The sequence below is a fragment of the Sarcophilus harrisii genome, chromosome 1 (genome assembly GCF_902635505.1).
Source record: "Sarcophilus harrisii chromosome 1, mSarHar1.11, whole genome shotgun sequence".
Classification (NCBI taxonomy): Eukaryota; Metazoa; Chordata; class Mammalia; order Dasyuromorphia; family Dasyuridae; genus Sarcophilus; species Sarcophilus harrisii.
In genome coordinates this window covers 710598471-710623657 of record NC_045426.1, presented here as the reverse complement: position 1 = coordinate 710623657, position 25187 = coordinate 710598471, and the positions used below count along the sequence as shown (strand labels likewise).

At 49.6% G+C, this 25187-nt stretch overlaps 1 protein-coding gene across 1 annotated transcript in view; it reads left to right on the top strand.

The window, feature by feature from the left end:
* Nucleotides 1-25187, top strand: part of ARVCF (ARVCF delta catenin family member) — a 256808-nt gene that overhangs the window by 46784 nt on the left and 184837 nt on the right. Inside the window, exon 2 of the mRNA XM_031949000.1 lies at nt 11465-11523. The gene's annotated coding sequence lies outside the window, so the exon portion shown is untranslated. The remainder of the gene's footprint in view (nt 1-11464; nt 11524-25187) is intronic.

Genomic DNA, 25187 nt, shown 5'->3' with positions numbered 1-25187 from the left:
CTATATAATCTATATCTGTATATATATATATATGTAGATAGATAATTATTTATAACATGCATTAAATATATTAATATGTATCAAGTTATAAACTTGAAACATATAAACACACCGGTATATAGACCTAATACATAAATATATACTTATTAAACTCTAGTGATTGCCTATTGCTGCTAGGAAAATTTTTCAACTCTTATGTTTCGCTTTTATTTGTTCGATCATTTTTTCATTTCTATCTGATTCTTTGTGACCCTTTTGGGGGTTTTCTTGGCAAAGATGCTGAAATGGTTTACCCTTTCTTTCTCTGGCTTATTTGACAGATGAGGAAACTGAGGCAAACAGGGTGAAATGACTTACCCAGGATCACATAGCTATTAAGTGTCTGAGAGCAGACTGAATTTAGGGAGTGTCTGAGGCTATATTTGAACTCAGGTCCTCATGCCTTTAGAGCTACTGCTCTATAAACTACTCCACCTCGCTATATACCTTCTCCTGAGATTACCTTCCATGTATTCTGTATAGATTTTATAAATACAATCTTTTGTAGGTCATTTCTCCTATTGAACATGGACTCCTTGAAGGCCATGTTTTTACCTTTCTTTGTATCCCCACAACTTTGCCCAGCATTGTGCTTAGCATATTATAAGTGCTTAATAAATGGATACTGACATTGACAAAAATGAATAAAATGAAAAATACAGTAGGAAACTTAAAAGAAAGAAATTCAGAGAAGCAATAAACAAACAGCAGAATTTCTGCAGTGGAAAATGGAGCATCACAGAATGCGGACAAGCAAGCCAGATGCAAATAGAAACAGCGAATACCTGTGAATTGTCAGAACTGTTAGCAAACAAGCAAATTCAGGCAACATACCTGGAATTTAAATTGTGATGCGGCAATCTCGGGATCACTAATGTCCCAGAAAGCTAAGAAAAATGAAAGAAATTTGGTGTAGTGGCTAGAGCGCCAGCCCTGAAGTCAGGAGGATCTGAGTTCAAATTTGGCTTCAGATACTTAACACTTCCTAGTGGTGTGACCCTGGGCAAGTCACTTAACCCCAATTGCCTCAGCAAAAAAGAAAAATTAAGGAATTTTAGCCCTGCATTTCGGAGACCATTCAAAGACAGATGCCTGGGATTGTGGAAAACAAGTGGTGAAAACACAGAAGCAAACATGGAAGTCCTGCCTGGGATACATACTGGCTGTGTCACCTTGGGCAGGTCACTTATCCCCCAGTGCCTCGGTTGATGCTCTCAGATTCTGAGTTTCAGAGGAAAGGCCTGTCTGCACTTATAAAGGAAGCTTTCTCTCTGGAAATTTTTTATAGATGTTATAGATCCAAAGATAAAAAAGGAGGCAGGTCAAGAAGGAGGAAGAAGATTAACAGGAAGAGGAGAAAGGAGAAAGAAGCAAAAGCAGAATTTTTTCACTGCAGCTCAAGATTGCAAACTTCTAAAACCCCCAGATCATTCTCAATTGAACACCTTTTTCCTATAATACCTTTATTTTCCACATAGGAAATTCATTTTTTAAAACCAAAGCATGGAAACTTGACCTTTACTTGCATTAAATTGAGTCTCATTAGGTTCAGCCTTGAGTTCTAGTCTGTCAAGATCTTTTTGAATCCTGACTGTTATCCTCCCAGCTTGGGATCTTCTGCAACTTCCATTTAATCAGGAATCAAAATGTCAGACCGCACAGGCCCAAGGAGAGGTTCAGCTGGACACCTTCGTACATTGGCATTGAACAATTGAGGTCTGCTCTTTAAATACTTGGCTAAAATCTGGGTAAATTCTGTGTAAACCATCAGTTCGGTTTTTTTTTTTTTAAAAGGAAAGCAAGGTTCATCTGGAATGACCTCTTCTTTGATAAAACCACCCTGACTTTTTGTGGTCAACATTTCCGCTTTCTGCTATTAACTAACCCTTCCTTTAATTAGATGTTTTAGAATTTTGCCAGGAACTGAAGTCAAGGTCACTGGCCTAGAGTTTGCTGACTACATTCTCTGCCCTTTTTTGGAAAATCAGATGATTTGCTCTTCTCCAGTTCTGTAATTCTTTTCTCCATCCTCAATCTTTTCTCCCCATGATCTTTGACCCATTGCTCCAATTCTCAGTTAAAAAAAAAAGTTCCTATATGCTCAACCTCCCTAATTCTTAAAGAAAGTAAATCATACATGTATACTTATATTGTATTTAATTTATACTTTAACATATTTAACATATATTGGTCAACCTGCCATCTCGGGGAGGGAATGGGGGGAAGGAGGGGAAAAATTGGAACAAAAGGTTTGGCTACTGTCAATGCTGTAAAATTACCCATGCACATAATTTGTAAATAAAAAGCTATAATAATAAAAAATAAAAATAAATAAACATAAAAAAATGCACAAAGGAAAAAAAAAAGTAAATCATGGTAACTTTGGGCTGCTATCTTCTACCCACTAGAATGCAAAAAGTGGAAAAAAACTGGTGAAATCCTGTGTGGACAGGAGAAGATTGGGGGAGGGAGGAACATTATTAGTGAAATTTGTCTGGTGCGGATATTTTGCAATATAATATGGCAGTAGTCGGGAAGAACAAAAAAAAAAAAGATCATAATTTTTGATCTAGAATTCACGTTCATTAGGATTTCATCCCAGAATATTTTTTAAAAGGACCCATCTCTATGGAAATAATTTATAGCTGCTTCACTATAGATTTAATAACAACAGTAATAATAATTGGTATTTGTCTATGGCAGCTAGATGGCACTATAGTGCAAAGAGCATCAAACCTAGAGTCAGGCAGACTCATCTTCTTCAGTTCAAATCTAGCCTCAGATCCCTACTAGCTGGGTGATTTTGGGCAAGCCATTTAATGCTGCTTGCCTTAGTTTCCTCATCTGTAAAATGAGCCAGAGAAAGAAACGGCAAACTACTGCAGTGTTTTTGCCAAAGTGACACCCTAAATGGTGTCATGAAGAGTTGTTACAACAATGAAACCACTGAACAGGAACGATAATGGGCCAGAAAAATGGAACAATACAGAGCTAGAATCTGAACCTAAGCTCTTTGACTCCCGATCCTGTACCCCGCCTTTTTTTTTAGCTGAGCCATGTTGCCTTAAATTGACAATAAGCCTGGAAGTAGCCTCTCCTTCCAACAGCTGGATCAATTATGGTGTATTAATGGAATGGAATGTTATAGTGTCATAAAAATGACAAGAATCATTCAAGGAAATATGGAAACATCTCTGCAGAGATGCTGCAGGGAAGAATCCATGGAAACCAGAGCTGTGGGCACCCTGCCTGCCACTCTCCTAAAAAGGGGGAAATTAAGGGGAGAAAGTAGGCAGGCAGGCAGGGTGAAAGGTCACAGGGTTTGTGGGAGACCGTGAAGGTCCATTGGAACAAAGGTCATGTTGTCGTTTGGGGTTTTGTCAGAGGTGGGGCCTTTGTGGAAGGTTTCCCTCTGGGTTTGCTTATTTGTTTGTTTATTGAGTTGATGATTGATGATAGAAAATCCAAGTGACCCCGGCCAAAAAGTTTAGATTTTGTGAAATGTTGCTTTTTTTAAAAAACAAAACAAAACAAAAACCCCAGACATTTCACAATCTCTGAACTTAGCATCTCCCTAAAAACATGGAAAGGATTCTGGGATGCTGAGGGTTTTGCCATGTTGGAGGGCCATATGGTCTCGGAGCATGGGTCTGATGGTGGGATATGTCTTGTATGTGTCAGGAAACGCTTGGTGCTAAGTTTTAGAGGCTCAGCACCCATCTGCCCCTGGAGTTATTCAGCTTTTGTGCTCTGCATTTCCTGGAGACTATCAGGCTGTGGAAAAAGCATGTATCCTGAACCCAAAGGAGATTAGGCCTTCTAACCTGACCTCCTTAATTTATGAAGGAGGAAACAGGCCCAGCCAGGGAAATGAGTTATCCTATGTACCAGAGATAATGGTTAGCAAAACTCAGCTGATAAGTAATAATTTGCATGTATCTGGCACTTGTAGATTCACAAAGAGTGTGCGTGTCTTTTCTCACTTAACCCTGTGAGAGAGGCAGGAAATGTGCATTTATTAAATGCTCACTGTTTGCTAGGCACTATGCTCAACTCTGGGCTTACAAATACCATCAGGAAATTGGTGCCGGGCAGGAATAATGATGGACCGAGAAGGGCAGTCAATTTTGCATTTCTCCTCTTTTCTAGGTTGCTGGTTTGTTCTCGAAAAACCTTCCTGTGTGTACCCTTCAAGGAGCTTAGGTCCACGTGAAGTATATATCCTCCAGTCCCCTGGTAATAACAACTCCCGCTGCCGGGTCTTATCCTTTTTGATTCTTATCCACGCCTTCCCATGTATCCACTTCCCAGAGGAAGCTGATTGTACTGCGTGAACAGCAGTGGGGCCCCTATGGGGGTACACCCCTTGGGGTATACAGGACTAGCCCGACTTCTCTGCTCACATAACTTTTTGGTAACATTGCAAGTGCTCCCCCACCCTAATCTTTACTTTAGCTTTATCTGTACCTTTATTGGCCGCTCGAGGGCGCAGTGGATAGACTGGCCCACTTGAATTGGGGAAAAGCTGAACTCGATACCTGTGTCGTCCGCTAGCGTGCACTATTTCTATAGACCGCCAGGGGCGCTGTGGTAGACTGCCCACTTGAGAAAGAGCTGAGCTCGCTACCTCTATTGGCCACTAGGGGCGCTGTGGTAGACTGTCCCACTTGGTTTGAGAAAGCTGAGCTGGCCAACTCTACTGTCTCACTTGGATAGGGGAAGACTTGAACTCTCTACCATCTGACCCCACCTGTGTCTCCTACCTAATAATTCCCCATCTCTTTCCTTCCCGCCCTTCAGACACCAGCCAGCCTAGACATGGAGCTGCCCCCTGAAGACCACATTCAAATCCATCTCGTGCTTCTCTGAGTGAAATGCACTACCGGATCATCTCTTCCTTTTTCTTCCTTGGAGGCTGATTCCAGGCGCCGCCTCCTCCAAGTAGCCCTCCCTGATAACCCCCCCCCCCCTTCCTTCCTCACGGCTGAAATCATTTTCTCTCTCTTCTCTTGTTCCTAGGTCACTTTGTCTGGTCTCTCCTTTGCCTACATTTCTCCTTATCTAATGTGCATTCCCAGCATAGACTTCCTGGGGGACAAGGACTGAGTTATTTTTATCTTTGAATTCCCCAGCACCTTCAGTACTCCCCCCCTCAGCACTTCCTCACTGTTTGTTGAATTGTGTTTTGAATGTGGCTGGAGCTGGTCCGAGAATTCTTCTTCTGCCGACCTCTCTTGGCATTTACTCCTGTATGTCTTTCCATATCTCTTTGTGTTCTTCATGCTTGTCATTTTTATAGTGCAGTAGTATTCCATTACACTAATGTCCCTTAATTTATTCATCCATTTCCCAGTTATTGAACATAGGGGGTTTTTTCTTTTAGTTTTTTCACTATTACAAAAAAAGCAGCGATGAATATTTTAGGGGCAGATGCTTTTCTTCTCCTGCTTTTAATCACACCATCAGGAAATTGGTGCCGGGCAGGAATAATGATGGACCGAAGGAGGCAGTCAATTTTGCATTTCTCCTCTTTTCTAGGTTGCCGGTTTGTTCTCCAAAAATCTTCCACCAATCCGTGCCATCACCCATAGTGTACACACGGAGAGCCTGCTTCTTCCCAGCCCCACCAACATCAAATTTGAAATACTACTTTTTTTCTTTGTTTTTTTTTCATTAGTTATTTCTTTTTTAAAAAACATACTTTGTTTTAATCTGAATCTAAATACCAAGAATAACCTAGTTAGAACGGAAATAAAGGATTGTACCCAAGCGTCCTTAGTTCTGCAACTCCGAACATTATGCTCTTCCCTCTAAGTTGGAAAGAGTTTCAATATGTCCCCGCTGTCTGCTTTCTCCTCGCCTGCCTCCCTTCTGTTCTCTTCTCCACATTTAGAGTGCTTCATTGGCCCTCTTTTCTTACTTTGAATCTTTCCTTTTTTCATTGTGATAAATGCATCCCTACCTCCACTGCCCCACTGTGAGAAAAAGAAAATGCATTATACACAATCTAGCAGAACAAATTTCTGCATCAGCCTCGGTGGAAAGTAATGCTCCTATCAACTTGTAGAACATAAGCCTTTTGAGGGGAGGGGATGGGACCTTTTTATAATTTGTATCTAAATTGATACATCTCATTCTGCAGTTTTTAAGTTTATCACCTCATTATCTGGAAAGTAGGAAGATGCTTCATACCTTAATCTCTCTTTTGTAGTTTTTCCCCCTGAAGCAATTGGAGTTAAGTGACTTGCCCAGGGTCACACAGCTAGGAAGTGTTAAGTGTGCAAGACTAGATTTAAACTGACTTCAGGGCTAGTGCTCTATCCACTGCACCACCTAGCTGCCCCTTTTTGTAGCTTTTATGTGCATAATTCTGTGCTTTTCAAGTATGCTAATTCTCCCAGGCCTCTTGGCCTGGGCTCTGAAGGGAATCTGGCCAAGTCCAAGTCCCTTTCCCTCTTCTGTAAAATGAGAGGGTTGGATTAGAATAGCCCGTGTTCCCAAATGAAATTAGGAAGCTGTCCAAGAAGAATTTCTCCCCAAACTAAAACCGTGTCTCTCTGCTCTGAAACTGTACGTCTCCGAAGTGACAGATGGCTTGGCCCCTCCATGGGCTGTCACTGTGACTTTGATGATCGGGGAAGGACACTGGGGGAGGCGGAGAGAACCGGGTGTGGATTTGCAAGCCGATGTTAGTCACTGCAGCTCGCAGACAAGGCTTCCCCTAGCTTCTGCAGAGAATCCAATTTGGGAGGAGATCGTTTCTCCTATTCCCCATCCAGAGCTGCAGCTAGCAATTTTGGTACCATGGGCAGGTGCCACAAACCGCGCTGAGTAAGCAGGATGGAGCTTACTGAGGTTGAGGTTAGGTACCACCCCAGGGAGAGGAGACAGAGACTCCAAGACTCTTGTTGTGAGGTCACTTGGTGGAGGGTAAAGGGCAGGGCAGGGCCCCCTTCCATGTGCCACCTGGAGCTTCCTACTGTAACCGAGTGTTCTGGCTGCCTTGGTTCTTCACTCTGTGATTTTCCTGCTATTGATGGACATCCAGGAGCTTGCTACCATCACCCATAGGGTCCCTCTCCCTCTTCTCTCCAGTTGTGGCTTGTTTCTTTTTTTTTATTAAAGCTTTTTATTTACAAGATATATACATGGGTAATTTTTCAATACTGACCCTTGCAAAACTTTCTGTTCCAACTTTTCCCCTCCTTCCCTCCACCCCTTCCCCTAAGTGGCAGGTAGTCCAATGCATGTTAAATGTGTTAAAATCAAATATATGTAAACATATTCATACAATTCTCTTGCTGCACAAGAAAAATCAGATCAAAAAGGAAAAAATGAGAAAGAAAATAAAATTCCAGCAAACCACAACAAAAAGAGTGGAAATGCTACGTTGTGAACCACATTCTATTCCCATAATCCTCTCTGGGTGCAGATGGCTCTCTCCATCACGAGATCATTGGAATTAGCCTGAACTGTCTCATTGTTGAAAGGAGCCACGTCCGTCAGAGTTGATCCTCATATAATCTTGTTATTGCTGTGTATAATGGCTGGTTCTGCTCACTTCCCTCAGCCTCAGTTCATGTGAGTCTCTCCAGATCTCTCTGAAATCATCCTCCTGATTGTTTCTTACAGAACAATAATATTCCATATAACCTTCATGTACCATAACTCATTCAGCCATTCCTCACTGATGGGCAGCCTCAGTTTCCATTTCTCGCCGCCATAAAAAGGGCTGTTGTGATTTGTTTCAGTGCTGCCTTTCCTGAGGTGTTTAGAAAAAGTCACCCCCATTAGATGGTGAGCTCCTCATAAGCAGGGAGTGTCCTTTGCCTTTCTTTGTATCTCCAACACTTAGCACAGTGCCCTGCATGTAGAAGGGGCTTAATAAGTGCTTATTGATTAGCTGGAATATGGAGGGGAGTATCCTTAAATGAGGATGGAAGGAAGGGAGGATGATGCAGAAGAGTATGAACTTTATTCAGTGATGCTGATGACGGCAATGGGGATGAGGATGATGGGGATGCGGATGATGGGGATGCTTCTGCTGCTGCTGGTGAGGATGATGATGATGGATGATGAAGATGATGGTGATGATGATGAAGATGGTGGTGATTATGATGGTGATGATGGTGATGATGATAATGGTGATGTTGATGGATGATGATGATGGTGGTGGTGGTGGTGACGCTGATGGTGATGATAGGGATGGCAATGATTGTGATGATGATGATGATGGATGGAGATGATGAATATGATGATGGTGATTATGATGGTGATGACGGTGATGATGATGATGGTGGTAGTGATGACGCTGATGGTGATGATAGGGATGTCAATGATTGTGATGATGATGATGATGCTTGGCGATGATGGTCATGACAATGATGGTGCTGGTGAGGAGGAGGAGGAGCATGGTGATGATAGGAAGCAGCAAGGGTAGTTGATCGAGAGCTGACTGAAGCTGAGAAGAGTTGGGTTCGAGCCTGGCCTCTGGCTTACTGTTTGACTCTGGGTAAGCCCTGGGCCGCCCCCTCTTGGGGCCTCCAGGAGCTCTCCAAGGTCCTGGGGCGCAGGGAGCCTGCCCACCCACATGTCCCCTCCAGTTCAGTCCCTACGAGTAGCAGCAGCATGGCTGTGGAATACTGACTATTCCCAACTTTTCCGTGTCAGACCGGCTGCTTCTGTGGAATTTTCTCTTTCTCCTTTTTCCCATTTGCTTTTCGAAGGCGGCTCCTGGGGGGATGGGAGGAGGGACTCGTGGTAAATGCAGGCGGCATCCAAACAAAAGGAGCCCAGGAAGTGATTTTCCCAGGAGAAAGTGGGCAGGGTTTCCACCGGCCTCTGAGGTCGGCAAAGTGCTTTCCAGACATGATCTCATCTGCTCTGCTCACAGTCACCTTGGGAAGTGGGAACTACAGGCTTCAGGCTCCCGTTTTACACAAGAGGAAGCTGAGGCAGGCAGAGCTTAAGTGACTTCCCCGGAGTCACAAGGCTAGGAAGGGTCAGCGCCCAGCCTCGAACCCGAGTCTGCAGTTCTCCTTTGGGCAGAAGGGAGCATGGGAGATTCTGAAGCAGAGGAGGAACCTGAGGATCTCTCCGGACAGCTAGGAGGCAGCTGGGCTCAGGAGGGCTCGGAGACCCCGAGGAGACTGAGGGGAAGGGATCACGTATCTGGGCGGGGAGGCCTTGGGTCTCTACCAGGGTGGTAGAAAGGGACCAGAGGGGGCAAGGACATGGGAGTTGTGGGATGTGAGGGTTGAGGGGGAGGGATGAGCCGGAGGGGTCACGACTAAGCAGAGGACTAAGCAGTGACGGTGACACCATTGGTGACTGAAGGCTGGGGCTGTGGCTCTGACCTTGGGCCTCTGCAGAATCGGTCACTAGTCTCTTCTGAGCTCCTCAGGTTCCCTTCCTCAGGTTCTCCCATCTCTGATTTCTCCTTCCTTCTGCTGTCAACTGACCCTGTCCCTCATCTCTGCCCGGCCCGGCCCCTGTGCTTCCTCTTGCCTGGCCCTCCCCCGTCCCTCATCTCTGCCTGGCCCGGCCCCTGTGCTTCATCTCCTATTTCCAGGTCAGCTGGGACTGGAGAGCTCGTGGGGGGATCCACACTGTCTCCTCACCTCCGGCTCTGGAGCCCTCGCTTTCTGCCCAGCTCAGCTCACCTGCCTGAGATCTCCCCTCTCCCTCTGTCCCAGAACTAGGGCTCGTATAACAGTGTGGAGGACTCGAATGCTGATCCCAGTCCTGCGATGCCTCTGTGACTTCATCTCTCTAGAGGTGCAGATTGCAGCCTGTCCTGTATCTTGTCCATGTCTTTCCAGCACCCCATGTGCCCATTTTCTCCTGACGTCCATGAGGAGGGCGGCAGTGATGGCCAGCTCTGTTGGCCTGACCCACTGGTCGCCCTTGGCCCGGGGGTCACCCCCTCATCCCCCGACATTGTCTTCTGTCCTTCATTTTTGGAGGTCCTCCTTGATCCTACTTTTCTCACATAAACTCTTGTTTGTGACGAGTTGTGGCCCTCTCGGGCCCCTGGGCCTCCCACTGCCCTTTGCTTTGAAAAGAAAACCATCTCCAGAGCGGGGTTTGACCTTTGCAGGAAAATGAGGTCTCCCTTTGTGGATGAAAGGAATCACTGACTGCAATTGCTCCTTCTCGATAGGAGAGTCTGCTGTGCGGTCAGCCTCAGGGAGATGACTGGTGCTGTATTCACTTGTGTGTCTCCCCCTCTTCTTTATTTCCTCTCCCGGGTAAACAAAGTCACGGAAGTGAAAGAGCGTCAGGTACTTTGGGAATGATGAGCGTCCAGTTCGACCAGAGGTGGCTCATAGGAAGAAAAAGTCTCATGGGGCCATGGTTCGCTAGTCCAGTTTCCGGTGGGCGAGGCAAATAGAGATCAAGTCCCCGACTCAGATGAGGTCAGGGGACTTGCCCAGTGCCCCCCAGCTAGGATTCCCTGACTCCAGACCCGGCGCTCTGTTCACTCGGTGCAGCGTGACACTTGTTAAATTACTGCCTCAATTTCCTCATGAGAGGCTCCTCTTCCCAAATTAAAAATCCAGCCTCAGATACGTCCTAGCTGTGGGACCCTGGGGAAGTCCCTCCACTCTGACTGCCTCAGTTTCCTCATCTGTAAAATGAGCTGGGGAAGGAAAGGGGAAGTTGCTCCGGTATCTCTGTCAAGAGAACCCCAAATGGGGCCACAAATGGACTCGCTGAGAAAATGCGCCATTCTTGAGGCGGGTGGTAAAGGTTCAAGGTGCAGATTGGGAAGAACTGCAGAGTCCATCTTGCCCAAATTCCCTCCTGGTACAGATGAATAAACTGAGGCTGGGGGGCTTAAGCCCTCAAAGTCGCAAAGGGGGCAAACCTCAGAGGCAGAACCTGAACCCAGGGCCTCTGAGCAGAGCCCGGGCTCTCCATGGCGGTGCGTTTGACATTGCTCTAGAGGCCTGGTTGGGGGCCAAGCCGCAGTCAGGAAGGATCCAGGCGCTTCCCGACTGGGACCCTCAGACTTGGGTTCTGCATTTATAACATGGGGGCATGGGCCCCGAGCCTCCGAGGCCCCTCCTGGCTTGCTGTGCGCCGTCCCGGGACCTCAGGCAGTCACTCTGCCCTTGGCCTGGTTTCCCTCTCTATAACGTGAGGGTGTCAGGTCCCCAAGGGTCCCCCTCGGCTCTAGGTTTGGCATCCTTGGATTTGTGCCTGTTTTCAGTGGTGTAAACTGAGGCTCAAAGGGTTGGCCCAACTCATCGGCTGGGAGGACGTTCCTGCCTCCAGCAGGTCCCTGCACACGGGCAGCCTCAGCCCTGCAGGCCTGGGGAGAGGGGGCCAGCCCGTCCCTGTGACCTTATTCTCACCCTCCTCAATCTCCCCCTGGTCCTTGGGTCCTCCCCTTATCCCGGTTCTCTTCTTTCTCCTGCAGGAGCAGCTCAGGCCTTGGTCCCTGAAGGAGCCGGCGGTGGCCCGGAGCCCAGTGACAGGGTAGGTGCCTCCAGTCTGAAAGGCTTGGCGGGGGCTCCACCCCCACCCGAGGGCCCGTGCCCTCCTGCAGGGGCAGCAGGGCTGGAGTCTCCAAGCCCTGGGGGCCCTCTGGGAGGGCTTGCTGGGAGGTGTCCATGGGAGGGCTCCCCCAGGGGCGCACGTGGAAGGTTTTGTCCTGGAGGTGCCCAGCGGCCCGTTGTCTCGGCCGACGGCCACGACGGGCGCTGGCGCGGGTGGGCGCCGGGCTGGCTTCGAGGGGCCGGCAGCCCTGGCACAGTCACTCATCGGCTGGCTGCGGCCGGAGCGATCCGTGACTGGGGACCGGGTGGTGCGGTGGGTGGAACCCCGCTCCCTGTGTCTCGGAGGCAGCAAAACCAGTTCCTTCATTTTAGAGACAAGGAGGGGGGGCCCAGACGGGCTCAGAGGCGCCCGTGGCTAGTCAGTGTCTCAGGGCGGGATCTGAATTCGGGCCCAATGACACTGTCAGGAGGAGTCATAGTGGGGGGGGGGGGGGGGGGCGGAGACTGGTTATTTGTAATCACTGGCTGCCGAGGGCTCGGCGGGGCCGGACACGGGGCAGTTCTGAAGCCTCCAGGGCCTCTCTCCAGGGCCAGAGAGAGCGGCTTCCTTGATCTCAATTAAAAATCAGATGAAGCAAATCCAAAGTCATTGGGGCAGAGCCACTAGAAACGGGGCGAATCCGGGAAGCCTTCCTGTAGGAGGCGCTGCTCGGGCTGCACTAAGGGCAGATGTGAGGAGGAATGGCATCCCAGGCATCCGGCACAGCTTATGCAAAGGCATGGAGGGGAGCCGGGCTGTTGTGTGCGGGGGACGGAGAGTCTAACTTCTTCCTGCCTGGGTCTCAGTTTCCTTGGCAGGAAGCCCTGCGGTCCCTCTGAATTTGGCATCCTCCAGACTTGGGTTTTGTTTTTAATTTTCTGGCTATTTCTGACAGGAAGCTGGGAGATCTCTCAGCAGGCGCCGTTCTGGTTGTGCTTCTGATATAGGAGAGGTTCCCGCGCCACTCAGAGAGGATGGGGCAGTCCTGGCCGCCGCCTCCTCCTTCTCTTCCTCCTCTTTCATGGAGAGGTGCTCCCAGCCTTGGAGAGCCGTCGTTTCATAAGGCTGCCATCCTGCCCTTCCTCTGAGGTGTCATTGCTCAGGGACAGGGACCCCCAGGGACCCCCAGGGCCCTTCAAGCTGCCTGGGGGCAGAGGTCGTGTTCAGCTGCGCCTTCCTGGGCAGAAACATGGTGGCTCTCCTGGGATCTTTGCCCCTTTGGTTCCATCGAGGTATTAGGCAAGCTGCAGGGTCCTGGGCCGTGGGGAACTGAACCAAGGATCCCTGGGGTCCCTGGCACTGGGGACACAGCCGGCCGGAGGGAGGGGCCAGCCTGGGCCTTAGCCGGGGCAGAGAACACGGGAGGCCCGGGGAAGGGTTCCCACGATTCCTTCCTGTGTCTTCCTGGGACAGGCTGGGCTGACAGTATTCAGTAGCAGGCTCGTGACGTCCACGAGGTCCCCCCTCCTCTCATTCTGCTGGTCACGTGTCACCGGCACTTTGAAGTTTGCAGTGACGTTGTCACTACCTTGCGGTGATGGCGCCGCCTGGGGTCCAGAGAGGCCATTGTTGGTAAGAAGCAGCACCTGAATCCACGTCTGGCTGGCTTCCAGTGCCGCTTTCTATCCACTGAGCCACACTGCCTGTTATAGAAATTATGTAAGTGATTCTCATATAAATTCTATAAATATTATTCCCTAAATTATGTATGATTATTATATAAGGGATGTAGACAGAGTATAAATTATGTATAATTATTATATAAAAGATGTAAATAATAAGAAATTTTTAGAGAAGCAGAAGAGAATGTGTTAGTCGTTAATGTGTCGGCAATCTGAACAAACTTGGGCAGGCGCTTATAGTCACTTCTTTTACAATGATTGTTTTTTATGCTTGATATCAAACAGTGTCTCCCAGGGTGCTCCGGGGTCCCTTGGAGATGCACTGGTATGGTGGGTATAGCGCCAGGCTCTGATCAATCCTGCCTGGGGGTCCTGGGCGAGGGAGGGGACAGTTGTGGTTACGGAGCATGGCCCCTGATTGTCCTCCGTGCCCTCTCTGGGAGATGCTTCCACCCCAGACCCCGTTCCCCCATCCCCGACATGCCCTTCCTCCCCACCTCCGCCTCCCACCTTCCCTCGTTCCTCTAAGACTCTTCTCCACCCCCTCTTCCCGGGGAGCCTCTCGGGCTGCCAGAGCCTTTCTCTCCAGTGGGGATTTGTCACATGATGAATGTCTTGTAGCTTCTCATTTCCACACATTGCAGAAGCTACAGGACTCAGGGGAGAGTGAGGAAGCTCTGGGTTCAAGGCTTGCCCAGAATTGTCTAGTCACTTCTTATTGCCCGAGGGACTCTCTAGTCGCACAGAAGGGGAAAGAGGGAGCACCGGCCGTGGTGCTCCCCAGAACCACAGCTCTTAGCTCAGAGACTCATAGCAACCCCCATTCTTCTTTCATGCTTAACCCCACTTTGGAAATGAAGAAACCAGGGCAAGGAGCCAGCAAGCAGGGAGACGGGAGGAGGCCATGGGACCCCGGGGCCACTAGTGCCAAATGGGTGTGAACACCTTCAGGACGGGGGCTGTTACTCTTGTGTCCCCAGTACTGACACAAGCCTAGAGCAGAGAGGCGCTTAATAAATGCTCGTTGATTGAGTGCATGCTGTTCCCCTCGATGGCATGGGAACTTCTGAAGAGCAGGGACGGCTGCATCTTTCTCTGGAGCTTCAGCATCCAGCACTGGGCCTGGACACAGAAGGCTCTTCCTAAATGCTTATTGACTGACTGGCTTAGTGCCCAGCACAGTAAGCTTTTCACAAATCCTTACCAACAGACTAGTTTAGCACAGTGCCCAGCACACAGTAGGCCCTTCACAAGTGCTTATCGACTGGCTGGCTTAGCAGAGTTATCTGGTACATAGTAGGCACTTCATAAATTCTTGTCCATCACCTAACTTAACACAGTACCCAGCGCACAGTAGGCTCTTCACAAATGCTTGTTGACTGACTGGTGGCTCTCCACCACGCGGGGCATCTTCTTTTGTAGCACCACTTGACCGCTCCCTGAAAAGTCAGCCTGTAGTTGGGAGGAGCCTCCCACCTGCCCCCACACTTGCCTCCTGGGGAGGGGCTGCAGCCGGCCAAGGTCTGGCTTGTGACCCAGAGCAGAGGCGAGGCAATGGCTGCTCTCCTCCCAGAATCCTCTCTTCTGCTGCCAAAGGAAGTTGGGTTTCTTATGCTTGGCAGAACCTCCTTCACGCTCCACTTTGATCACAAAGGCCCGAGAAACCCAACCTGCTGGATGTGGAACTTGGCAGCTGCCGGAGATTCCTGCAAGGTTAGAGACCGCACCAGCCCTGGACCCCGGAGGGCCTCTCCCGGTCTCCAGCCCAGACACAGGCCTGGTAGATGTGTATCTTCCTTGTGTTGTTATTCACAGGAAGAAGCGTGCTCTGGACAAAGCTCCAGACCCAGGTTCACATGTGAGCTCTACTATTCGTGTAGCTGGGCCAGTCCCTTCCCCTCTAAGGGCCTCAATTCTTCATGTGGAAGCTGGAAACAGGGGCCTCTCAGAGCCCATTTTAGCTCCAAAGCTGAGATCCCACGAGAAGATCCCATTGCTTTGGAAAGACTCAAGATATAGACGAGGCAGGGACTGCTGGAGTGTTTACTGTGGGTAAGGGAACGGAGAGGTTGTGAATTGGCTGGGGTCGCACAGGCTGACGGGGTCAGAGACGGGGCTTGAAGCCAGGATTTCTGAACACTTGCAAGGCCAGTGCTCTCCCCATTCCACAATGGTTTGTGGGGCAGAGCTGGATCGTGGGGTCACCAGGTTCCTCAGGTGTAATAGGGGAACACATCTTGCCTCGTCAGCATCCCCGTATTGTGCATCCGACCACTGGTCATGTGGGTTTCTGTGGGCAGACCCCCTGTGAGAGGATGTACGCCCTCCCCTCTCCCCCTTTAGGTCTGCTCTCCCTGTGAGGGAGTTCTTGGCATGGAGCCTCAGGCTGTCTGCACTGCCCCCTTGCTCCAGGGCTAAGAAGGACAAGAATCCCTCTCTCCCTTGATTTCACACCTCGGAGCCCATGTTCTTTCTTCTCTTCCCTGCTTTCTCTCCATTCCTCAGCTCTTGGATTTTCTCACTCAGTGACCAGCAGCATCTGACTGTCAAGAGAATCATTCAAATCGTGTCCCAAACTGAATTCATTCTCTTTTCCCCAGACACCCTCCTCCTTTCCCTGTTACTAAGGAGAACACCACCATCTTCCTAGATCCTTAGACCCCCAACCTAGGAGTCATCCCGGACTCCTCACTCCCAACCACCATCACCTCTCCAAGCTATTGTCAAGCTCTGTCAGTTTCACCTTGTAGATTTCACTTGTACAGCTTCTCTAGTAGATTTCACCTGTGCAGCATCTCTTGCAGATTTCACTTGTGCAATCTTATAGATTTTATCTGTGTACCATCTCTAGTAGATTTCACCTTTACAGTATCTTTAGTAGATTTCACCTGTGCAACATCTCTAGTAGAGTTCACCTGTGCAGCATCTTTTGTAGATTTCAACTGTGCAGTATCTCTTGTGGATTTCACCTGTGCAACACCTCAGATTTTTATGTGTAGCACCTCTAGTAGATTTTGCCTGTGCAATATTTCTTGTACATTTCACCCATGCAGCATCTCTTGTGGATTTCACCTGTGCACATCTCATAGATTTTATCTGTCTAGCATCTCTAGGAGGGTTCACCTGTGTAATACCTAGATTTCACTTGAGCAGCATCTTTTGTAGATTTCAGCCATGCAAACATCTCTTGTAGATGTCACCTGCAGCATCTCTTGTGGATTTCACCTGTGCAACATCTCAGATTGTATCTGTACAGCACCTCTAATAGATTTCACCTGTGCAGTGTCTCTCATCAACTTCAGCTCTACTACGTCCTCTTCTCTCCTCTGACATAGTCCCCACTATGACCTACACCGTAGGCCTTCATCACTTCATCCCTGGACTACTGCCATAGCCTGCTGGTGGGTCTGCCTGCCTTCATTCTCTCCATCCCAGACCATCCTCCACTCAGCCACCAAAGCGATTTTCCTAAAGCACAATAGGACCATGTCACCCTCTATTCAGTAAATTTCAGCAGCTTCCTATTGCCTCCAGGATCAAATATTAAGTCTTCTCTTTGGCATTCACAGCCCCTCATTACCTGGCTCAGGCTCTGGTATTCTTACCCTTTATTCTCTCACTATTCCCTTGACAGCCCAGCTCTGCTGGCCCCCTTGCAGTTTCTCTAATAGTCTGTCCCCAGTGATTGGGATGCACTCCCTCATCTCTACTTTTTAGAATCCTTAGTTTGCTTCAAAACCAAGCTCCATACCACCTTCCGTAGGAGGCCTTTCCTATTTCTCTACCTCCTTGTGCCTTTCCTACCGAGATTGCTTTCCATCTATACTATTATTTATTTGTTTATTTAGCTGTGTCCATGTTGTATGTCCCATTAGACTGTGAGCTCCTCCAGGGCAAGGACTGACTGTTCTCTCTCTGTATCCCTGGTGCTTAATGAAATACTTGACACATAATAGGTATAAATGCTTATCGATTGTTAGATAATAAGATTGTGGAACAGGAAGGGATCTTGCAGGTTCAGCTCCTCTCCTTATTTCGTAGGTGAAGAAACTGAGACAAAGAGATGTTAAGTCACTTGCCCACGATCCCACCATTGTGGTATCCTCGGTAGAACCAGGGAAGTTCAAATGAAGGGCAGGTTTGAGGAAAAGAAAGTGGTGTATAAGCGAGACCTGCAGACTCACCCTCTCCTGTTTGCCTTTGTTTTTGGAAATGCTTATTTAATTCTGTGCTTGTCCAATTCAGAATGAAAATAAATTTAAAACAGCAGCAACAGAAAGAGACAATTAGAGCTGTCTCAAAGCGGAATGGACTATTTCGGGAAGGAGTGAGTTCCTCATCAGTGAAAGACTTCAAGGGGAGGACCCCTTGTTGGGGATATTGTGAAAAGGGGATTCCTGACAGGATAAAATATTACTAATAAGTGCATTTATACAGCACCTTAAGGTTTGCAAAGTGCTTCAAGATGGTATTCCATTTTATCCCCACAGCTATATTGGCAGGTTGGTGCTCTTATTATCCCCAGTTTACAGATGAGGAAACTGAGGCAGATAGCGTTTCAGTGGACTAGATGACCTCTAGCTGAGATTATGAGTAGCAGAAACGGAGGCCCAGAGAGCCCTTGTCACCCAGAGTCCCAAAGTTAACTGGTGAAGAGGCAGAGCAGTTCTGTCTTCACTCTGCCACATGGGGTCTCTGGGCAGCCCCGTGCATTCTCTCCTGGTCTTGATGGAGAAAGTAGCGAATGGAGCACTGCAGCTTATTCATGGCAAATCATCAAAGCAAACAGACCTCAAGGGGCCCAGAAGTGGCCGGGAGAGCTGCCAGGAGTTTGTCTTTACTTGCAATTAAGAGTTTCCCAAAATAGCTCAGGGATCCTGTCTTCCTCAGAAGAGCCCCCATCCCTCCGGGTGCTGACAGTCAGGCACCTTCTGAGGAGGGCGGGCTCTGCCTCCTCCCCTTCTGCACTCTCTGGAAACTCTCTGAGGAACCCTTCCTGGGGGGGGGGGCGGAGGCTGCCTCCTACCCCCAGGCCCTGCTTTTCCACTCCCTTTCAGGTGATATCTCCCTTAGAATGTGAGTACCTTGAGGGGCAGCCCCAGTGGCTTGTGGTTAGGTTTTCTATCCCCAGCCCTTAGCTCTGTGCTTGCCAGAGAGAAAACACCTAATGAATGCTTCTTATCTACCAGTCCCTGCCCTAGACCTTCAGTCCAGCTCTGTGGGCTCCCTGAGTCCTCCCTCTGTGGGCTCCCTGAGTCCTCCCTCTGTGGGCTCCCTGAGTCCTCCCTCTGTGGGCTCCCTGAGTCCTCCCTCTGTGGGCTCCCTGAGTCCCCCCTCCGACTTTGTGCCGGCTCTCCCCTGCTTCCCACCTTTGCCTCCAAGCATCCATGGATTCCTGCTAAACCAGCCTCGGCCACCGCCTTCTACAGGAAGCCTTTGCTAGTTCCCTCCCTCCTGGCTAACTACTTCCTTGTCTCCTCTGGTACCAGTTTGGACCTCGCTATTCTCTGGTCTCTTGTGTCTCTCCGGGCAGGGCCTCTGTCTGCCTTTCTTTGGGCGATGGAGGCACTGGTGGGATTAATTGACAGAGCCGCTGCCCCTCCCCCCCACCCGCTCCCGGTGAGATGGCTGATAACAACCAGGTGAATCAAGTCTCCATCCACCGATGACCCAAAGGTGTGGGATCAGTGTGATGCTCAGGGCTGCTCGGGACCACGAGAGTGTTTGCAGTGGTTGAAGAGACAGAGTCACAAACTGGAGGGAGCCCATAGGCCATCAGCCAACCCCTGGGAAGCAGGCCCTCCCCGCTGGGAGCTTGAGCAGTAAAGAGTTCTAGAAAGACACTCCCCAAGCCCTCTGGGGTATCCCTGGAGCCCCCGAGGGCCTGTAATTGTTGTTTGTCCTTCGATCTCCAAGGGGACGGGGACATGGGGAGGTGGTGCCAGGACGATTGATTGGAGTGAGGGAGGGCTGGGCAGAGTCGCCAGCCTCACATCCCCTCCCTCACTGTCCCCTCCAGAGCCAGCTGGGTCCTGGGACCTAAGTTCTTCAATAGGTCTCATTTTGTCTGAGGTTGTGCCCATTGCCTGATTAAGGCTAAGTAAGAAAGAGGCAAAAGGAGCAGTAGGTGACATAGAGGATAGCGCACCGACCCTGAAGGCAGGAGGACCTGAGTTCAAATCTGACCGCAGACACTTAACACTTCCTGGCTGTGTGACCCTGGGCAACTCACTTAACCCCAATTGCCTCAGCAAAAGAAAGAAAAAGAGAAAGAGAGAAAGAAAGAAAGGAGTGAGGAAGGGAGGGAGGAAGGAAGGAAGGAAGGAAGGGAGGGAAGGAGGGAGGAAGGGACTCCTTTATAAAAGTAACAGTCTGGGAGGGGAAGACCCTTGGGGTTTCTAGCTAAAATACAAACAGTTCTTATTTCCATTCAGAGTTTATGTGCAGAGTGAGCAGCACGGGGCCCAAAGGGTGAGCCAGTGGTTGGGCTGAGACCTGCTGTTGTCAGTGAGAAGCGGGGTGACTTGGGGTTGAGGAGGCTCCTTACAAAATCTGCCTTTTGGGGTTTTCGAGGTGACATTTTACATTCCCTCGGGCAGAGCAGCCACAGGTAAGGGTGCGACACCCCCAAAAGACAGAGGGAAGGAGAAGGAAGGAACTGCGGCCAAGTGCGACCGGCCCCAGGGGGCAGCTCCTCCACATACTGACTGTCATTTGTTCTTTGTTCTGGAAGAAGGCCACAAATAACAACAATAATAGTAATGTCAGGGCCACATTCAGGGCCCTGCTGGGTCAGTGTGAAGCCGCTGTAGGATTGTCTGGGCTGCGACTGCGCCCCCTGCCCGGCTTTCTCCCCTGCGGGGGCATCCTCCTCTCGGTTTCCTCAGCTCTGGAGTGGGGATGAATGTCTGCCCCGCTGTGGCCCTCGGAAGCTCGGCCACCACTCAGACCTTCCCCCCCGTCCCCCCGCCGGGGGTCTCGCTCTCTGGCTCCTCATCGGGGTGACCAGGAAGGCCCAGAGGCATCTTAGGGTGAGGAGGGAGTCACAGTCCGGTGTCTGTTAGGAGGCCCTGGAGGGGACACAGGCCCCCTCCCCCAGCCTCCTCTGTCAGTCTCTCCGGTTCCGCCCCCCCTTCAGCCAAAGCCTCAGACAAAGCCTCATTTAGGGCCCTGTGGGCTTAACAGGCCTGTTCTCCCTCCAGTGCTAATGGCTTCATGATAAATGGAGCTGACAGGTTCCCAGCATCCATCCTGGCCCTTTCCACAGGCCAGCCCTGCCTGACCCCGCCCCAGAGGTCCCTAAAGCTGAGGAACGTTTAGCTGCAGGTGGGCCGCTCTCTGCCCAGAGGCCGGAACGGATGAGGAAGGCCCAGAAGGGAGCCCCCGCCCCCCCCGCCCCCCGCCAGCAGGAGATGGGCCTTTGGACGCCCCGCTGAGCAGCGCAGGAAGCTGAATGAGCCGCGGCTTTTAGCGTTCTGAAGGGCAGAGGCCGCGGGGCTTGGGAAGCAGAGGGGGGTTGTCGCTGGCTTTGTCTCTTTGGTGGAAAAGGAAGATAAATAACTGGGGGGGCAGCAGGGGGGCAAGGAGAGCCTGGAGAGCCGGAGCCAGCGTCCATGGGGCCCAGCGGTCGGGGTGGTGTCCGTGGCTCCCCGACGTGGCCCGGGGTGGCTGGAGGGGCCTCGGCTCGGCTCCAAGAGCTGCCCCAGGAGGGCCTTGTCTGCCCAGGGAGGGGAGAGGAGCACAGCCCCCAGACGGGCCTGCCCGAGTCTCTGCTCTGCCGCTCACCGTCCGGGCAACCTCGGGCACGTCCCCAAGCCCCCTCAGCCGCCAGAGAAGGACTTCGGACCGTTCCATTCCATGGCCACAAAAATTCGGCTCGTTCTCTTGTCTGGGGGAAGGAAAACACTGGAGCTGGATGAGCCTTTGGGGGCGCCCTCCCCGGGGCTTAGTGGGAGAGGCCCCCCATGGGGCCTGGGGCGGGGGCTTGTCATGCTGTTTCCTCGGATAGAACGTGAGCTCCCCGAGGGCAGGGCCTGTCCCAGCCTGTCATCCTCCGGGCTTAGAACCATTGTGTCCATCGAAACCAGTCAGCGAGAACTTACCTGGCAGCTCCATCACCAACTCCTCCTCCTATCACTACTACCCCCCATTACTACTAGTACTACTACCACCACCACTACTACTATTACTGTGGCCATCACCACCACCCCCACCTGGCCCCCCTCCTGCTGGCTGTCACTCACTAGCACTTCTGTGGCGCAGGCAGCGCGCGAGGCCCGAGACAAAGGGCAGAACAGCTTCTGCCCCCTGAGAACTTACCCTCCACAGGAGACACCCCTGGGGCTCTGGACACCCGGGCAGAGCAGGCCGGGAGAATGGATTCAGAGAGACACAGAGCGGGGGCTCAGTCCCTGCCTGCTGACTGGCCCGCCCCGAGAGGGAAGGCTTCAGGAGCTCACAGACGTGCCGCCGGTTGTGTCTGTGTCCCCAGGAGCTCCCGAGATCGGAACTGATCTCTCCGAGTGTCCACATCGGCCTCCGAGCCCAGGCTTCGTCCACTGGTCCCGGCTCCTGCTTCTTAGGCTCCCGCTGGGGCCAACGCACTGCTTGGGCCCAGGGGCCCTGCCTCCCACAGCTCACGTTTTACCACGCAGAGCTGTGGCTGTTCTGACCTTCACAGGCAACGGCCCGTGGGCTCCGGCTCCTCACAGCTTCTGAGCACGTGCTGCCCTTGCCCTCCCTCGGGGTCACAAAGCCGCCCCTTACCTGCTTTCCTCACTCATATCTGAACCAGCTGCTGCTGCTGTCTCTGGCCGTGGTGCTGACAGCCGAGGTGCGGGAGCGGGTCTCTCCAGCTTGGGGGAGACCAGCCGTTCCCCTTCCCTCCCCCCAGGTGAAAACAGCCCTGGGAATCCCCCAGACTTCCAGGTCTGAGCCAAATGTTGCCCAAACTCAGAGGACTGGAGGGGCCTCAGGAACTGGATCTTATTTTTCAGAGAAGGAAACCGAGTCCCAAAGCTCAACTGGGACTTGCCGCTCTCTTTGTCGGCATTCTAGCAGGCGGGTGGGCTACAGTTACAAGTCCTTTGTTGGCCTAAAGGCCCTGCCTTGCTTTGAAAGCTACATGTAGGAGTTAGCATCTACAGGATAGGAAAAGCAAGGCACCAGTAAGTGCGATTCACCATTTCCTGCACATCCGACGGGCCTTTATACTCTAGATATAGAAATGCTGTATTATATTTTAAAATATATTTAATATATTTATTATATATTTATAATTAAATAAATTTTTATATTACATTATATTTATATATTATATATAATATATAAATATAATGTAATATAAAAATTTATTTAATTATATATATAAATGTTATGTAAATCATATTAAATAACTATAATTAATTTATAATCAAATATAAATATATTTAATAAATAAAAATATATTTCTTAAGTTCAGAATAAGAAATAAAGAAATGTTGAAAGCTCCTGACCAGACACCCGTCAGTAAACATTCCCTAAGCACCTGCTGCATGCCAGGCACTGGCCGATTGCCATCCGGAACCAACGGGCGCCTTAGAGTCGACCTCGTCCCAAGGAGCACCTGAGAGTCCATCTCCTTCTAAGTAGCGCCTGAGAGGCAATCTCATCCTGAAACACGCCTTAGAATTGATCTTTTTTCTTATTGTAGAGATGAGGAAATGACACCCAGACAGGTTACCCTAAGGCGCACAGCAGTAAATTGACTGGACTGGATTTTGACCTTAGATGTTCTGTTTCTAAGTACAGGGCACTTCCCACTGTTGTTCACTGATACTGTTGTTTCCTCTGTTAGATTGAAAGCTCCTTGAAGGCTTCCTTTCTGCTTCTTTTTGTATCCCCAGCACTTAGTAGGGGCTGGGTAAATTGAATCGAAGTATTATTATTATTATTATTAATAGTATTTTATTTTTCCAAATACAGGCAGAGATAGTTTTCAACATTCACCTTTGCAAAAATTTGTGTTTGAAATTTTTCTCCCTCTCTTCCCCACTTCCTCCCCATCCAATATAAGTTAAACAAGTGCAATTTTTCTAAACACATTTCTTTTTTTTTACTAAAGCTTTTCCTTTCCCTTTCTTTCCCTTCTTCCCTTTGTCCCTTCCTCTCTTTCTCCCTTTCTCCCTTCCTCTCTTTCTCTCTTTCTCTCTCTCTTTCTCTTTTTCTCTCTTTCTCTCTCTCTTTCTTTCTCTTTTTCTCTCTTTCTCTCTCTCCTTCCTTCCTTCCTTCCTTCCTTCCTTCCTTCCTTCCTTCCTTCCTTCCTTCCTTCCTTCCTTCCTTCCTTCCCTCCCTCCCTCCCTCCCTCCTTCCTTCCTTCCTTCCTTCCAAGGCAATTGGGGTTGCCCAGAGTCACATACCTAGGAAACAAAGCTTTTTGTTTTCAAAACATATGCATGGATCTAATTTTTCAACGTTGACCTTTGCATAGCCTTGTGTTCCAAATTTTCTCTTCCTTTCCCCCATCCCCTCCCCTACATGGCAAGCGATCCAATATATGTTAAATATTAACCACATTTCCATATTTGTAATGTTATGCAAGAAAAATCAGACCAAAGTGGGGAAAGCCAGGAGAAAAGAAAAGCAAACAAACAAAAAATGAAAATGCCAGGCTTTGCTCCACATTCAGTCCCACAGTCCTCTCTGGGTGCAGACGTCTCTCTCCATCTCATCTATTGGAACTGGCCTGACTCATGCCATTGTTAAAAAGAGCCCTGTCCATCAGAACTGATCATGCTGTAATCTTGTTGCCGTGTACACTGATCTCCTGGTTGCACTCCTTTCCCTCAGCAGCAGTTCCTGTCAGTCTCCCCAGGCCTCTCTGAAATCCTCCTGCTGGTCGTTTCTTACAGAACAATCATATTCCATGACATTATGTGCCATAACCCATTCAGCCCTTCCCCAGCTGAGGGCATCCTGAATCGCTAAATATCGGGCAAAGGGAAACAAATGATCCCAATGGGATCCCATATTTTCTTTTTATGAGAAAACTTCCTACACGTGACCTTATGGAGAGAATGGAGCCTGGGCTTGGAGGGAGAGCCCTGCAGATGTGCAAATCCTGGTCCTAGCACTTGCTACCTCTAGGAAGTTGCTCAAGTCTCTACATCTTGTAGAATCTCATCCTTTGGTAAAGTAAAGATGGCGGATGATGGTAAGGTTAGCAGGGTCGGGCCTTTCACCTTCAGTGCTTAGTTACCGTAGCTAGGGGCACCCACAGTGCAAGAACCTGGGTCTGGAGACAGGAAGTCCTCCTGAGTTCAAAATTGATCTGAGACTTTTCCGAGCTGGGTGACCCTATTTGCCTCAGCTTGTTTGATTGTAAAATGGGGACAATAATAGCATGTACCTCCTGGGGTTGTCTTGAGGATCAAATAGATGATTTTCATAAAATCTTTTTTTTTTTGAGGAACAAGCGAGATGATAATTGCAAAGTGTTGAGCACATAGTGAATATCCTCGAGATGTGAGCCATTATCATACAGGGATAGTTTCTGTTTCATAGAATCAGAGTCCAAATCACCGATAAAAACGTTTACCAGCCCAGGGCCAAACGCAGCTCCCTGGGGCACGCCGCTGTAGAGCTTCCAACCCCAAGTCGAGTCCTTAATGGCAGTGAGCAATTCCGAACCTTTTAATTTTTGTGGCCGACTTGTTTTATTCATGTCCGACTCTTCCTGACCCCATTTGGGGTTTTCTTGGCAGAGATGGTTCGCCATTTCCTCCTCCAGCTCATTTTACAGATGAGGAAACTGAGGCAAATCAGCCTGCCCAGCATCACACAGCTAGTAGGAGCTGATTCCAAGCCGGATGCTTTATCCCTGCTGCCCCGCCCTTTCATTTAAACTTTCCATCTATAAACGGTATCTACCCTATTTTCTTGAAATAAAACGTTGATTTTAACCCTTTCAGGGCACCTGTTTGTGAGGCTCTTGGGGTTAAGGGT